We start from the raw sequence: 15,957 nt of genomic DNA on the forward strand, positions 1-15,957 counted from the left end.
CCGCTCTTTTGAATCTTTTGTCGTGGCCACGATTCGTATACGTCAGGAGCAAATCAATTTACGACAATATAAAATATAGGGTTCGTACAGACCCGCGTGCGCTGTTGCTGTTTGTTTATCGAACGGTCAGCGCGTGTTTGCCAATTGTTTGCCAATGCTGTGGAAGCAACATTATTGGTCGAATAATATAAGCTTTTGTGTGTTCTATTGGGGTAAAATACATTTTGTCCAGCCATCTGATTGACATACTAATGCACATTATTCTGAATAGTTGTTTTAAACGTACGTGTTTGTAATCCATACAAATAATATATTTTATTATGTATATTATACACTAATACACTGCGAGAGAAACACAGAATTCGGTCATTGCTATATCTACTTAAGCGTTTATAAAATGATTTTACTGATACTTAATGATTGTATGTCAAATACTTAGAATCATATAATATATTTTTAAAAGAAATAAAATATTATTACTAGTTATAAACAATTAGGTACACCTATATAATATGATTTACCATCAAAATTATATAATATATATACATATTTAAGTAATAGTTTGTAAAGGAACAAAATATAGAATAATTAAGTTGGATACAAATTAAAATACATAAAATATTAGACGCAAAATAATAATTTTTAATAAGCCGTTTAAAGTTACATCTATATAAGAAAAAGTGTCTATAAACAAATTTAACTGATTTTATTTGTATTTGGTAAACATTTACTGTTTTCAAATATATTATGTAACATTATAACGAACATAACAAAGAATGAAACAGTTATTTGTTTGAACCCAAAATATAAACTATGCAATATTCTCATCACTATAAGTCACTTGGGAGCAAATTAACCAAACGAAGAGACAACAGACACATAGTACATACATTTATATAGATAAATATTCGAAGCAGTTGCCTTTGTTGCAAATTCAAACACGAGACCGTTCGATTTAGAAACGCGCATAAGATGATACCACAAAATAACCAGCATTCAAATATGTAATGTGTATTTCTGCACTTCTTGGTTTTTTTAAGGAGGTATCTACAAACTTTTTATTTAATCGTTTTAACAGACAAAGCTATAAACATTTTGGATATAATATAATCTATTAGTGATGTATTTTAACTTTACACTAACAATAAACATTAATTTAACAGTAGGTACAAGGGTAATATACATTTATTTTGATTTTTTATAGAACTAACAAAGTGTACAGTACAATATATATTATATCCCAAGTTATATCAGCTATTTATTAAAATTGCGAGTACTACGCAACATAATAATAAAATAAGTAATACACTAAAATAATATAGTATAGATACATGTATTATAAATAGGTATACTATATTATAACGTTGTAGACCAAAAATGCCGTTCAAACAAGTTCTAAGCAAAACGTGCTTTATCGATGTATATACCAATATACAAAGGTACCTATATACTATGTAATAACATTGTACATTTGTTTGATTATACTTGGCAGCCACTGTCGCCGCCACCGATGGACTCCACGCCCCACAAAGACCCTTCTTGTGTCGTGCACACACGAGAAGCACGACGTATAATATAATATACGTGCATATAGAGCGCGGTGCCCATTGTGTGGCGACGGCGGCCACGTGACCCCAGACGCGACCCTTCTCTCGTGCCACCCCTCCCACTACCTCTGATACCGCCGCCGGAAGGGTCTTTGGACACACCGTGTATACTACCACCACCTTTCACGCTCGGCACAAGCTAATTTGACTACATGACGCGCTTTTCGTGGGCCACCCGCTGTTTTTGCACACACGCACCAGGCGTGGGCTCTCTTGCTGTACACTATTATGTGTATACCAAAATATTTAGGGGTTTGAAACGCATAATATGTTAAAAAAAAATTATATAAAATAAAAATCGCAAAATCGATACCACCCGCTGTAATATAACTAATATTGTATATTTTATTCAATTTCACTCGGATTAACATGCGCGAAATTGTGGAACCACAATAATATTTCATGAGTGGGTGCGTAAATGACAGTTGTATGACCACGTTAATGTGTTATTAGCTTTTTAATTGAAAATGTATCGGCAGAATTTTATTTTTTAAGAAAATTACGCGATATATTAGGTATATAAAAGCCATATAGGTATTATAATTTACAATATTATATTATACCACATAAATGTCGAAGGTCCCCGTTAAACTCGTGTTTTTCGATCTAATCTGTCATTAGAACGTATACCGATAAACTCATTATTGTAAAACCACGAACACATGTTACTTTTAGCTAATACCGTCGAACCGGCGCGGCAGTGTAGAGCCGTCGAGTATTATGTAAATACTCATTTCGAATCCGTTTGCATTAGATATTATACCGATTCGATTTTCGAAACATTAATATTTCATTGTTATTTTTATTTATATTTTATAATTGGATGTAGTTAAACAAACTTCTTGAACATATGTTACTTATGAGATTAACAATATCAATATTGCAGCATTTATTATTACATTTCGAAAAAATTATATACATACATGATAATTAATAATTAAACTATTAAAGAAATTTAAAGATTATAGCTATAAAAATTTTTCAGAACCGCATGCATATTGTATGGTATACAATAAAGGTAAATGCTATGGAAATTGGTTATAATTTTTAAATGTATTTGTTTCAAAATTAGTTAGTAAACAATTAAATAGAATTGAACAAATAAAAACACCGTAGTACACACTCATAATACCGATAGTTTGAAGTAAAAAAATCAATAAGTAAAAAGTACGCTCGCATTAAGCAATAAACGCACATGATAATAATAAGTTAGGTATATTAAAAACTGTGATAAGTTTCTTTTGTACAATGGTTGTATAAACAAAGCAGATTAACCCGCATCGTCGTGTAATAAAAGTGTGCACTTTAAGGATATAATATAGAGAGCAACTTTAAGATTTTAATACATTTTAAGATCTTAAAGAATTTTTATGATGTTATTTTATGAGTCATTAAAACACGTTTTAGAAACTTAATAATTATTTTTTCTTACACTTCAAAATATTACTAGTCTTCGTTAAAGAATCACTTATGAGTTGTGATGGATATGTTTACATACAAACAGTTCATATATTATATTCAACATGTTCAAACAGCCATTACTCATATTTCGTGAGCAGCAGTTAATATGACTTAACATAAAAATATCATCAATGAGTCACAAAAAGTAATTTAAACTAATGCATATAGTCTTATCGATTGAGTAACTAATTGTCTAAAATATTAACGGAAATAATACAATATTACAATTTATTTTAAACTGTAATCCTTTATTGTTTGAAATTTTATTTAGAATTAATTCCTATTATATATTTATATATTTATGCTTTAAGGCATTCTGAATACCTAATATTTGTTTTTTGACAAAAAGTTTCGAAAATTCAACAGAAACCCGAATTCGATTTACAATAATCTAATCTAACATTCGTTTATGCACGACAACAGGATTCAGAAAGGAGTAGGTTGTTTGCTCGTCTACCGTGGTATCCATCGATTAATGACTGGTATACATATTTTGACATCTGGGCGGGTACCCCAACGTTACACCGGCTTCAGTGATCTTGCTTAATAACAATATCAAAATTGATAAATATGCATATTTCTACATGAAGACATCGGCTGTCTAGAACGTCGAATGATTAATACTTGCTCAACTATAATACAAAAGCTATTATTTCAATATCTTAGTGACTCAACTATGTTTTTCTTTAACTAGTCTAACCAATAAACTCATATAATTTGATACATTTTATGTTTTATCGGGGCATTCACGTTTACACATATGTATAGTAATCATTATTTTTAAAAACTATTTAAACAGCTCATTATTTATGTGACATTTATGTTTATCTCATAAGACATAATAATATATATATATATATACAATATACATACATGGTATTTGATTCTAAATAATTGAACAATTATATTGAACAGCGTATTATTAAAATCAAGACGTGTAATGTATTCCAATGAATTTGAATTTAAGCAATAATAAAAAAATGATCGTTAAAAGAAACCTTTAAATCATTAACTTTGTAAAATTATTATTACAATTATTTCAACAATAAACATTATTAAAGTAGACATAAAATAATTTAAAACGTAAAAATGTTCCCGGTCGGTGATTAAAAAATTTGTTCATAAGAATAAACTGAATAAAGTAATAAAAAATAATGATATAACTGGGTACTAAATAATATACATATAAGAATCAAGTAGAATATCGAAAACTATTATGTTAGATACTGACACCCCCTCATCAAATGACTAAGTATTTTTTTAATTAAAAGGATAATACTTACAACTTAATTATGATTATTAAAATATATTTTATGTTTAAAATAACATAATATAAAATACGTTGTTATTATGGAAATTTAATATTTTATTAAAATGTAAAAACGTAAAGATAATTTAAATAAATCATTTAAATACATAAAATTATTAATAAACATTTTAAAAATACTAAAAATGTATCAATTGTATAGCACACAACACACTCCTGTGAAATCTCTATAATTGCTAAGAAATTCTTCAATAGTAATTTTAAAATAGAACTTAAATACGTCATGTGCCCTCTATCAACGACAAAAAATTCCCTACCCTCATGCAATAAATTATAGTATGATACATCGTATATAATATATACCACTCACAAATAAATTAATATCGCAGCTGGGTACAATGATTGTGTGATTTCTGCTCCCCCGCGCTTACAATAGGTTTCGGACGATAAGCTTATATCCGGTCGATAGAAATAATATGTTATATGTTGCATATACATATACCGTATAAGTAGAATATAACATTACCTACACCCCAACTTCAGTGAACTTTAATTTCATCTGCCCTGCATCTAATTCCCACACTGTCTAGATGACTTGCCGAATCCGGCCGTACGACAATACTTGCTAATTATTATTATCGATACCAACTGCGGAGCGCTTAAAACATTGTGGGAAATTATACCAATTCCCGTATACAAAGGTAGCAGTGCGTTAAATGATTTTGTTTTACTCGGTCCGTTACTCATTACGTGATGGTTAGTGAAGCTGAATGGACGTTATTAATCGGCAAATTAATGATAATGTATTTATTTTTTCACACATATTAAAAATGCGGTAAAAAAAGATGCAACACAAACATTTATATACTGTCATAGTCATAACAAACGTAAAAAATAAATTAAACAATTTGCTATTGAATATTTAAGAATAAGACTACCTAAAATGGTACGAATAACAATATACTATTATTTATTATGCCATCGCAGTCAATAGGTACAGATGAAAGGTTTTTTCTTTTTCTGAAAACTGGTGATTTTGACTAATCTCTTTTATCAGCGCATCGTTACGCTAACTACCTATATTATCTTATACTGTTTCTATGATTTAAAATATACATGATATATTTATAATAAGACTCAATATTTATATATTAATCTTACTTATATACCTCATACTCTACAATGTATGTATAATAAAAGGCGTCATAGTATGGAATAATTCCTAAGAAGCGCTATTGTATCATAATGATGTAATACCATAGTTAAGAACTGTCACTAAACTATACGTGGCCTATGCCACTCAGATTTTATGACCGGTCAATAATTTATAATACTTATTATGATTTTCATAATTTGACTCGAAATTACAAACTACGCAGATAAGAGATGTTAAATTAAACCAACTACGAAACGTCGAAACACATTTAATAATCTCCGAAAAAAAATAATTAATATTATTATTTTATTTTAACATTAGTAATATGTACCTAATTCTATATAATAATTAATAATAGGTATTATATAAAACCATCGTTTGTTTTTTTTTGTCTCCGCGTCTTACATAAGCTGTATTATTATTAGAATGGTGGTGGTGTCGGGGCGTGTGCATCTCGTCAATCCTCGGACGGTTCCTCTCGTTACACAACAAACACTGGCGATGATATGCGTTCAACATATACCGAAACGAGCATAAACATAATAATGATATATAGCATGTAATGTGTAGGGAGGAAAAATTGTAACAGACTACAACAGTTATCTTACAGTTTAAAGTGGAAATAACATTTTTTAGTGAAATGTAAACATCAGCCCCCTTTGGGACATAGAGTATATTCTGTTTCTATTCAATATGGATTACTATACGCGCTATAGTACACTACATGTTATCTACTATAGGAGGATAGTCTAGTACGATAACTGATAAATGTTTAATGAGGGGTTAAGCCGTAATCTGGTAAATTTCTCGGTTAAAATTTTTGTCGTTCGTTCGAGTAAAAAAAAAAATATATATAATATAATGTATACATAAATAATATTGATAACATCGCGTCGTCTTCTAAACATGAATTACACAACCAATCCTTTGTTTACCGCTGATGAATTTACGAGTCTTGCAACCTGTGCACGTCACGAACGGATATTAGTCGTAAATTCTTATTGAGAATCGCTCAAAATATGATGCTCGGAAATGCGGTGATCGTAAAAGTGTAAAAAAATTTGGATAATAGTTGCGGTAACATAAAATAAGGTGTACGAACGTTTAATAGGTTTTTTTTTAATACAACCGATTAAAATGTCCAATATTTACTTGTTTTTGTATTCCTACATAATATGTGCAGATAATAATAATTTTATTGCTTATGCCTTCAAGTCATAATAATCGTTTTCGAAATACTACGTATATGGGGCTTCCAGTGTTCCACAATTGGACCGAAACAAAGTATAATCAGATAAATATTGATTTATTCGCGGTTTGAATTTTGCAGTTGATCAAAATGATGAGACTACCTATTATACAGCTATACGTTTCGACAAAACCAGTGGATTTTTTCCTCTTACGCTATACAGTATAATATGGTGTACCTAACCAATGAAGCATTGTACAGGTTTTTTTTACGTTTTATAATTCACATTTACTAATCGTGTAGGCGTGTCCCTAGTGACAAATCATGTTTAATTTAATAATAATAATAACGATGCATGTATTTTCCCAGGGATCTACATAGAACAAACAGTTTTTACTTGTGTGAAGTTAGCTGATTTATGTCAAGAGTTTGCCCATTATGTAGAAATAGTGTATGATTTTCAACGCTATCAATCACCGAAGAACTACGGTAGAAATATTATGTAATTTGATTGGCAGCATATTTTGGATTATTAATATTTACATATTGGATTATTTAGATATAAGTATAAAATGTTTCATTTAAACATGGTTAGTAGTACAAAAAATACTAACCATAGATTAAGTTTAGTCAAACAGTGATACTTCAAAGAGAGTTATATAGTTTGACAGTCAATACTCAATCTACAAGTTATTCCAATATTGAACTATGATATTCTGTATGCCGGTTTTCATTAATATTTTACTACTTATATATAATATATTATTTATTTAACCAGAAGCGAAGTCATACCAACAATTAAAATCACACAATAAGAATGTAAACGGAAAATTCAAAACAAACAAATTAATCAAATCATTTTTGTTATCTTAACAATTGTTATTTAATTTTCAACATTTCCCATTAATTGAAACACAACAGTTGGTTGGTAATTCTATGTTATATATTACAAGTTAGTATGCTACAATAAGAAATGGGTACATTTAACGGAATTATAATAGATTATAGGTACCTATAGCCTAAAGGTAACTGGTAAAAGTTAAAAATAAAATAAACGTTATAGTTTATTGTTTCGCATACGTTTTTGAAAAACCAAACCCAAATACGGTCAAAATAAATAATACGTTTTGTAAATAAAAAAAAAAAAATAACTCCGTTAAAACTATATTTGTTGTGAAACAATATATTATAATATATAGGCTCATATACTTTTTTACATAGGATTTTTTAGTAACGCCCGGTGTATACTTCCGACAAAATATTATGTATACGCCAGCCAGTAAACAGTTTTACGATGATCGTAAAACAACAACGCGAGATGCACTGCACACGGCAAGGTATATAATAAAAGGTATAAAACAATAGCGGTGCAACAAATACGTAATATAAATATATATATATATATACATATAATACACACAAACGTCATTCGAAGCGCGTGTTTTATGTTTTCCCATATTTTTGGTACGTTTCCAGTGTTTTCTCTGTACGATTGCTAAGGAACTCATCAATCATTCGGGCTAATTAAGAGTGTACCACACTACCACGCAACGGCAAGTCACGCCCAGCACGTAGTGATTTGTTTCAGACATGCGCGTCAGACCGCCCGAAATAGCACGTTGCACTATATGCCATCCGCTTTGGCGAGACAAAATACCCAGTGGACAAATTGTTCACCGACACACGATAGGCGATCGTAATATTTAATATCATCGGCGAGCGCAGGGAGACATCAGTGAACCGGAACTAGTGGCAGAAAACCGCAGCGGACAGAGAATAAGAAAAGCGCAGATTTTAGGGAACGATTGGATTTACTAGAACAACTACGCGTCTCGCGGCAACTCGGGACTGCAATCACGGATTTGCCGCTCCGGTGGCTTCCGTGTGGCCTCTGACTTGGCAGTATCGAAATTCATGTATAGTCGCGATCTCGGGTCAGACAAACACACGCTAAAATCTTACAACAATATGTGCGAGTATAAAGCATATCGCATATGATAATAATATGTAGAACCTACATAATGTTATACAAAATATGTAGACTCCCAATGTAAAACAAATGATTTTATAAATAATTCCGAATGGAAAAAAAATATGCTTACTATGATATAAAAAAAAAATCGTCTATTGTTTTATCGACATCTGAACTAGTTGATAATCCGTGAATATTGTTATTTGTTAGATCTCTGACTGAGTAAGATTATAATAATAATAATAATAATAGTAAATATATTATATAAAAAAAAATTAAATTATTTTCTGCTTTCTTGTATTATGCAACGCTGTCAACATTATTTATTGCGTTTGGAATTTAGTTTATATTATTATTATTATTATATGTACTATAAAGTTGTAAAACCAGGTCTCGGCGAGAAACTAATAAAATACTAATAAAATCAACTAACATTTCTATTCCAATAAATTTCTGTATGTATACCAACTTTTATTATCGTATTGGAGTTCATATAAGCTTGGACGTGTCATCTTAAGAACTCAAATATTGGCCCAAGGTTCGAGTCCCCCTCGGCAAAGGCGTCAGACGGTAAACATTAAGTTTTTCTCCACACACGCATATTCGTACCCAGATAAGGTGTAATATTATGAACACTAATACACATACACCGACCCACACAAAAACATAAAATATTATAATATACTTACATTAAATTATGGGACTTTAGTAATTGTTCAATTGAGATGGTCTAATTCTACGAGAGAAGCGTACGCGACATACATAATTCATGTACGTCAATGAAAAATATCCACCGGATCTTCGAATTTAAACAATAGTATAAACTATAATTAAACATTACAAATAGTACTTTAAAATAGTTCTATACAGACATCTTGGAAAACATTAAAAAAAAAAAAAAACAAACAATAAAGTGGACGGAAAAGAATTAAATGAACACTATACTTAAGGATAATAATTACCACTATTGAGAAATTGAAATAAAACAATTTTTTACAATATAAATACTGGTATACCTATAGGTAGAATTATTGTGAGTTTATCTACAAACTACAAGTAGACTTTGATGTTTTTAATCACTTAAATTTAGAGCTTATAGAGTATAGACCATATTCAATCATATTGCTCAATAAAGTAGGTACCTAATATGAACAAGTTTATTAATTATTCTTATTACCATCTAAAATGATTCAAAATAACAATTTTAAAAAGTAATTTATTTTGACATTCGAAATTCTGATCTAGTAAAAAATCAAACTTTTAATTTTATTCTATCAAAAAAATGTTCTAACTCTTCAAAGTTGTTATTTAATAAAAATAGAAACAAGTACAACACCCAAAAAAATTAATATTACCCTATATTATCTAAAATAATAACTAAAAATAACTTTAATTTTTGATTAACATTTTTAATAAGCAGGTTTTTTTTTTTTAGTGTTAATTTGTAACTTTTTATGTTACAATTGTCATAGATACGATAACAATAATTATAAACTTATTTGCGGATATTAGTTTCATAATTCCATCAACTATTGTATAGATTTTTATAATTATTATAATTTATAGTAAATAAATACTGATACCTAATACCTAACGTTAAACACATTTTTGACAAATAGTTTTAAAAAGTTTAGTTATAAAATTAAGGGTACTTCAATATTTTTTTTAAGCCCAGAATAACAAAAAAAAAAAAAATACTACCTAATTAATATAAATAGAATTTTAACAACATATATTTTTTGAACTCGAACACTACACCTAAAAATAACGATGGCTATTATTTATTTATATATATTTTTTTTTGAAAACCAGATATTTACTTCAATAATACTGAACTCTATAGTAGTTAGCAGGACACTACCAGTATGAAATTCAAAGTTAAGTTTTAAAATAATAGAAATATGTTTAGAATAGCTTTTATTTATAAAATGAAGTGTAATTAGTGTAATTAATTAAATAAGTGAAATTAAATAACAAATAAAATATATAATAATATAATAAATTGTTGAAGAAAACATTTTAATTTTTAATATAACATGCAGTATAACTTGAAATAATATTATCCATGATTAAAATAGTATGTATACGGTTTTTATATTAATACAAGATCTATGTTTATTCGAAATTAGAATTATAAAAGAAACCTGAAAAAATTAAAGTTGGTACTAAGTATTAACTACTCGTTTCATTTCGATAACTTTTCAGTCATGCGTAGGTAGTACGTACCTACTGATAGTAAATCGTTAAATTCAAAAAACAATTTTGAGCTGGAAATCAGTTCAAACCTCAATCAACATGTTTCATTAACTATTATTTAGTTTTTAAAGATATTAATTATTTTTAGGAAAGAAATGAGAATAATTTTTTCCTTCTCTTTGTATTATAATTGGAAGTACCTATTACATTTATACACATTATTTTGTGTATTATCATATTTTGACTGACTACGCCTGTCGTCAACAACATACACACATTTTATTTGTTTTTTTTTTTAGCTATGAAAACCATAATAAATCGACGTGGGGTGTGAAGTTTGATAACGGCCATCTCGTTGACACTTCGGTCACTTATCTCGAATTCCCAAACGTTAACCAGCCGAAACATTATTTGCTTAGGATTACAATTTGAACAAGTCTAATCTATACCAATTGTAGGATTGATTGCTAACAAAAAAAAAACAACTATTGCCTCTGAAATAAGTTCATTATAATCGTGTTTAGTGTGAAATGTTATTGAATACAAAGTAAATAATACTTTAATGTTATATATTATTATAGTATAATACATAATATACTATATATTGTGTACAAAATATTTTAAACATAAATAAGCTTATACACCTAATGAAAATAGATTTCAAATTTTTAATAAAAATGTAATTTGAATTTTCCTTTAATGGATAGTATAAAATGTAAATTATTAATATCGACATAACGTATTGTATGATTATATTCAAACTAATTACTATTATGATATAATATAGTAATATACAATCGTTAATCATCAAAAATCACTTCACTCGGTAATGATAAACTGATGGACTTCAGCTATTGAATATAACATAAACTATGTGAGTTATAACATTTGTCTATAGCGAGATATAGGTAGGTAAATATAAACATAATATAAATTAATGTATTTCTTTATCATTTTATTGTTTGGTTTTTGCATAGTTATACATTGTATAACATAACATATTAATTTTTATGCATCAAAAGAAACACATTTTTCAATTTGATTTTTTTTTATCGGCCATTATAATTATGACTATATTATATACCTATCTCTTGATTACGTTTCCCCTCTAACAAAACTCTTCTACCTCTATTCATATTCAAAGCTTCGTCTGCCCAGATTTTAATATCCAGAAAGAAAGCTTTGCAATATCGGAAGCTTTTGGTAAGTTTTTTATGCTTTAGTTGAAAAAAACGTTAAATCCTTTGACTATAGAGTAATAATGTACTCGCTGTGAACGAGAAAGGTATCTAGCGGTTTGTATTATTACAAATTCAAATCAGTTGAAAAACAAATATTATTATTTGAATGTTTCAAGAAATAAGATAGCATCTATAGTATTCACTTTAATTTATAGCATTATAATTTATACATATTCACTAGATATATTGTCACGTCCAGACATTATCATTCATTCGTATATCCGCAAGATTTGAATCCAGTGGAAGTTTTTAAATTGCCTGTTTAATTTTTTATCTATCAGTTTTTGAAAATATAAGCAATCGATCACGTGGATTTCAAATGCATCACCAACATAACGAGTAGCGGTAAACAATGGTTTCATTGGTTGCAAATATATTAATAATTAAATTAATGTATAATATTATTTTTATAATCAGAATATTAAGCAGACACGTTAGTAGATATTTATATTTTAAATAATATTGCTTAAATTTAATTTTGAGTTAAACTTTATTATTTAAAAATATTTAACAGCGATATTTTTAAAAAATAAACTAATTTGTATCATAGTTAATCTATAACATTTAATTTTTTTTTCTTTGTACCTACTTGTTTTTACATGATATAATTTGAACTGACCTCAGATAAACATTTTAATAAATGTTATCCAGCAATTTATAGTTATCTGTAAATATTTAATTGTAAATAATATATAAATATAACAAACTACCCATTATAATATGATAACAGATATAATTATTATAAATTAAAATGTCAAGGATTAAGCTATATGAAATATTAATGTTCAGCAACAAAAAATTTGGTTGTATATAGTATGCATACAAAAATATCCTCAAATATTTTTTCGAGCAACTAGAAATAGCAGCAGGTTCATAAAAATCAAAATTAAAAATAATATAATTAATATAATACTGTTTTAACTGTCTCGGTGATCTATAAATAAAAGTATACACTTAGATAAGTATAATAGCATTACTTGTACGTATGTGGCTATGTAAATATGTAAATTAGAGAATTATGTACAGAACCAAGATGAAACGAATGATTGAAAACCCAATAAATTACAAACTCGATTCAAATACGAACCTATTTCGTTCCTTCAATAAATATCTATACACCGAAGTCAGATATTGGGTGGGTTTCCAAAGTTATTTTATAGAGAATTTGAAATTCCATAAGTAACAAAAATACTAGAATATAGTCACTACAATAATAATAATAATATTATTGTTATTCTATTATAGATTTATAACCTCCTTTCCATCACGTGTTTATAAATACTATAATGTTTCCTAAAAATATTACTAGAATACTAGATAATACCTACCGTTATTATTTATGTACGATTTTATACCAAACTAAATATCAAGGGTTACTTTTTGTTTAAATTTATAACATAGCTTTACAATAAGCATTTGTGATAGATAACCACACAAGAATTTAATTTTTGGAAAATAAACAGTTTTAACTGTTATAACTTATAAGTAATAGGACGCGATACCGCATTTTTCGAAGAACTAAATATTAATATTATTTATTATACATAAGTCGTGGGAGCGGGTGCGCGAAGGCCGTTTTTCTCCGTACCAACCTAAATAATATTATTTCGTGTGAATCGTGGAAATGAAGAATACTGTGTTATATTTATTAATTATTAAATAGGTAATACTTCTGTAGGTATGTCGTCGCGATCTAACACAATATGGATGTTTTTGAATCGATTACTAGCTGAAATCAATGCGAGGGGATTAGAATGACAAAAGTTTACACGACCGTTTTGGCCCGCTGACACGTAAAATTAAAAAAATTAAAAACCACCATAAACATAGAGTTAAGGTGCTTCGAGTAGGCATAGGTATTGATTTTTTGTCTGTCTTCCATTATCGGAACAAGTTGCAACACAGGATGCACATATCGGTAAAATAATAAAAAATCGTACGGCTTCGGCGGATATTCTATTACCTACCGGGTTAATCAATTTTTTATTTTATTTTTTACACACGATTATTTTTCTCTCATTGTACCACATATTTTAACTAGTTACTACCCAGTACCCACTGTGTGGTTGTGCCATTACATACACGCGCCACGACAAGCAGTCAGGTAGACGGGTAGTCATGTATAGGTACGTGTAATACTGGCGACTAATAGTAATAATATTAATGTGTGTTCCGCTGCCGCTCGTCCGAACTGGACGAATTCATTTGGAATTGCGCGCACGCAACGATTGCCGAATGAAGTAATGACGGACAGTCGGGAAGCGAAAAAAAATAATGGATTGAAACGCACGCGGCCGGACATTAATAATAGAATCGTTAAAACTGTACGAAACGTCTTTTTGATAACTACCTATAAAAATTCATGAAGCCTGCGGATAGGAACACCGGCGGCGGCATTAAATATTAATTTATTACTTCCAGTTGCGATGATCCTTATTGTGTAGGTACGTGGGTATCGTTAACAATTTTTTTCGCCAAAGACGTTCCTAACGAGGTACTACAACTGCGGTAATAATAATAACAATGTTAATAATGACATCAGCTCGGTATCGTCGGAAGGATTAAAACCATAGAGGTACGGTACACTAATGTACTATGTATAGATGTGTATATATTATATGTATATATTATAAACGTGTATCGCGTGGCGCGTATTAATTTTGATTTGATTCACTTACCTTTGTTTCGCTGCAATTTTTTCGACCAAGACGAGTCTTCTGGAGTGTCACTGTTGACAACCTTTCATTGTACTCACGATTTCACCCACAAAGTAAAACAGTTTTGCAGTGTTTAGTTACAAGCACAAACCAATTAAAATAATGAACACATGCCGTGTGAAGAAATAATATTTTTCAAAATAAAAATACGTCAGAAAATCAGTAAAATCGGAACTAAGAAAAAATTATTACAAATGTCGTCAATCGTTTGAAAAACAAAAAAAAAAAAAACAATTAAATAATTAAAAAGTACGCAGTTACGCGACGAGTCGATTAAAATATTGCGTTACGATTATTTACGCGAAACGAAAACGAAAACGAAAATAATAAATAACCAAACCGAACACACGCATTCAGACACGATCACTCCAACGACGTCAAACACGGACTAATGGTCGGTACGCGCGCGCCCAGACCGTACACCGGTACCATATGCTCCGACGGCGCGGCGGTCTTGTACGGCCGACACTTGGGGGCGTTGCCGGTCGGCCTCAGTGGATTACGGCGGCGAATATCGCGTTAAATAATCAAATGTATATTATTTTAATAAGCAATAATCATCTATTCGACGGACGAAAAAAACAACACACAATATTATATTATTTTGATACTGACTATGATATACATATATATTTTTTATATTGTAGAATAAAAATAACAATAAAAAAGGTAGATCGACACGATAATTATAATTATTGATAATATTATTGTCGTACTTCTGTATTTCTACAGCCTGTATGTTATATTATTACCTAGACCTATCGATTTATCGACTCACTGGCTCATAACTATTACGATCATTGATAACTATGTACATGTTTTTGAAAATTTACTTTACACATTCAAGTTTATTATTTTATCATCTATAATTATGATATTATGTAAGTCATTAAAAAAAAATTCGGTGCGTTATTAAAAAAAAAAAGTACAGAAAACTATAAAAGGTTCTGAAATCTACCGAAATTATATAAATGTTTTTTTTTCACGCATTCCAAATGGAACTTGTTGATTCTAAAATAAAATATAAGAAATAAAAAATAGGTCCTAAGAACTAATACACGATTATTGTAACTATCATCCACGTTGTACAAATTATAACACAATAAAAATACTATACAATTATTAAATTATCAAACCTCTAGCTCTTTATC

The 15,957-nt window shown here is 29.0% G+C and overlaps 1 protein-coding gene and 1 long non-coding RNA gene across 3 annotated transcripts in view; one reads left to right on the forward strand and one right to left on the reverse strand.

Moving 5' to 3' along the window:
* The window catches only part of LOC114127487 (discoidin domain-containing receptor tyrosine kinase B-like), a 133,190-nt gene extending 117,981 nt beyond the window's left edge, over nucleotides 1-15,209 (reverse strand). Inside the window, exon 1 of the mRNA XM_050197758.1 lies at nucleotides 14,768-15,209. The gene's annotated coding sequence lies outside the window, so the exon portion shown is untranslated. The remainder of the gene's footprint in view (nucleotides 1-14,767) is intronic.
* Nucleotides 7,081-8,252, forward strand: LOC126549200 (uncharacterized). 2 transcript variants are annotated; one of them, XR_007603343.1, is made up of 4 exons: nucleotides 7,081-7,169; nucleotides 7,459-7,608; nucleotides 7,902-8,031; nucleotides 8,157-8,252. It is a non-coding gene; the product is annotated as an uncharacterized LOC126549200 (long non-coding RNA). The 2 variants fall into 2 exon arrangements; XR_007603342.1 differs by having other exon boundaries at nucleotides 7,459-7,604.
* Nucleotides 15,210-15,957: the final 748 nt, after the last annotated feature.

The sequence above is a fragment of the Aphis gossypii genome, chromosome 1 (genome assembly GCF_020184175.1).
Source record: "Aphis gossypii isolate Hap1 chromosome 1, ASM2018417v2, whole genome shotgun sequence".
Classification (NCBI taxonomy): Eukaryota; Metazoa; Arthropoda; class Insecta; order Hemiptera; family Aphididae; genus Aphis; species Aphis gossypii.